The sequence below is a fragment of the Schistocerca cancellata genome, chromosome 12 (assembly GCF_023864275.1).
Source record: "Schistocerca cancellata isolate TAMUIC-IGC-003103 chromosome 12, iqSchCanc2.1, whole genome shotgun sequence".
Classification (NCBI taxonomy): Eukaryota; Metazoa; Arthropoda; class Insecta; order Orthoptera; family Acrididae; genus Schistocerca; species Schistocerca cancellata.
This window is the reverse complement of record NC_064637.1, coordinates 47,101,422-47,103,883: the sequence shown is the minus strand read 5'-3', so window position 1 is coordinate 47,103,883 and position 2,462 is coordinate 47,101,422. Positions and strand designations below refer to the sequence as shown.

General features: G+C 53.1%; 1 non-coding gene across 1 annotated transcript; it reads right to left on the bottom strand.

The window, feature by feature from the left end:
• Positions 1 to 311: 311 nt before the first annotated feature.
• Positions 312 to 385, bottom strand: Trnat-ugu (transfer RNA threonine (anticodon UGU)). The gene has a single exon. It is a non-coding gene; the product is annotated as a tRNA-Thr (tRNA).
• Positions 386 to 2,462: the final 2,077 nt, after the last annotated feature.

The following is a 2,462-nucleotide window of genomic DNA, read 5'->3' as shown; positions in this document are numbered from 1 at the left end:
TATATTCGACAACCGGAATAAATTAAAAACTGGCTCCTTTTACCGACCCCCCCCCCTCTCAGATGAAACAGACGTTCTTATCTCTATTTAATGAACATGTTTTCAGTCATGTTTTGAACATTGTCCCGCTACACTTTATTAACTGATGTTAATTTTAGAGAGTAAATTATTATGGAGTATGCCGTTCTTCTTTCCAAACATGTCGGAAAGAACAGATACCATCGGTGAGCATGCAGCTCGTTAGAATGAAATTAACACCCTTTTCTGCTCACAGGCGTTGACATACGTCAACGGGGACAGATGAAAATGCGTGCCCCGACCGGGACTCGAACCCGGGATCTCCTGCTTACATGGCAGACACTCTATCCATCTGAGCCACCGAGGACACAGAGGATAGCGCGACTGCAGGGATTTATCTCTGTCACGCCTCCCGCGAAACCCACATTCTCAACGTATTGTCCCGCACTACATTCGTAGTGCCCCCGCCCATTATACTCATTATTCGCGGCGCGTTGCCGATTCCCGTAAGAGTTCGGGCAGTGTTTGTGCATTCGCACAGAAGGAGAAGATGGTCAAGTGGCCGGTGAGCCTAAACTACACTCCTGGAAATGGAAAAAAGAACACATTGACACCGGTGTGTCAGACCCACTATACTTGCTCCGGACACTGCGAGAGGGCTGTACAAGCAATGATCACACGCACGGCACAGCGGACACACCAGGAACCGCGGTGTTGGCCGTCGAATGGCGCTAGCTGCGCAGCATTTGTGCACCGCCGCCGTCAGTGTCAGCCAGTTTGCCGTGGCATACGGAGCTCCATCGCAGTCTTTAACACTGGTAGCATGCCGCGACAGCGTGGACGTGAACCGTATGTGCAGTTGACGGACTTTGAGCGAGGGCGTATAGTGGGCATGCGGGAGGCCGGGTGGACGTACCGCCGAATTGCTCAACACGTGGGGCGTGAGGTCTCCACAGTACATCGATGTTGTCGCCAGTGGTCGGCGGAAGGTGCACGTGCCCGTCGACCTGGGATCGGACCGCAGCGACGCACGGATGCACGCCAAGACTGTAGGATCCTACGCAGTGCCGTAGGGGACCGCACCGCCACTTCCCAGCAAATTAGGGACACTGTTGCTCCTGGGGTATCGGCGAGGACCATTCGCAACCGTCTCCATGAAGCTGGGCTACGGTCCCGCACACCGTTAGGCCGTCTTCCGCTCACGCCCCAACATCGTGCAGCCCGCCTCCAGTGGTGTCGCGACAGGCGTGAATGGAGGGACGAATGGAGACGTGTCGTCTTCAGCGATGAGAGTCGCTTCTGCCTTGGTGCCAATGATGGTCGTATGCGTGTTTGGCGCCGTGCAGGTGAGCGCCACAATCAGGACTGCATACGACCGAGGCACACAGGGCCAACACCCGGCATCATGGTGTGGGGAGCGATCTCCTACACTGGCCCTACACCAGGTGATCGTCGAGGGGACACTGAATAGTGCACGGTACATCCAAACCGTCATCGAACCCATCGTTCTACCATTCCTAGACCGGCAAGGGAACTTGCTGTTCCAACAGGACAATGCACGTCCGCATGTATCCCGTGCCACCCAACGTGCTCTAGAAGGTATAAGTCAACTACCCTGGCCAGCAATATCTCCGGATCTGTCCCCCATTGAGCATGTTTGGGACTGGATGAAGCGTCGTCTCACGCGGTCTGCACGTCCAGCACGAACGCTGGTCCAACTGAGGCGCCAGGTGGAAATGGCATGGCAAGCCGTTCCACAGGACTACATCCAGCATCTCTACGATCGTCTCCATGGGAGAACAGCAGCCTGCATTGCTGCGAAAGGTGGATATACACTGTACTAGTGCCGACATTGTGCATGCTCTGTTGCCTGTGTCTATGTGCCTGTGGTTCTGTCAGTGTGATCATGTGATGTATCTGACCCCAGGAATGTGTCAATAAAGTTTCCCCTTGCTGGGACAATGAATTCACGGTGTTCTTATTTCAATTTCCAGGAGTGTATATTTATATACCAAGATGGTATCTGTTCTTTCCGACATCTCCGAAAGAACAGATACCATCGGTGAGCATGCAGCTCGTTAGAATGACATTACAATGAAATTAACACCCTTAGCTGCTTGCAGGGAATGGGCGGGGGCACTACGAATGTAGTGCGGGACAATACGTTGCGAATGTGGGTTTCGTGGGAGGCGTGACAGAGATAAACCCTTGCAGTCGCGCTATCCTCTGTGTCCTCGGTGGCTTAAATGGATAGAGCGTCTGCCATGTAAGCAGGAGATCCTGGGTTCGAGTCCCGGTCGGGGCACACATTTTCATCTGTCCCCTTTGACGTATGTCAACGCCTGTAAGCAGCTAAGGGTGATCATTTCATTGCGATTTCATTCTTTCTAAGAGGCAGTGTCCAATCCTTTGAAACTATGCAAGTGGAGACAATATGCGGCTTA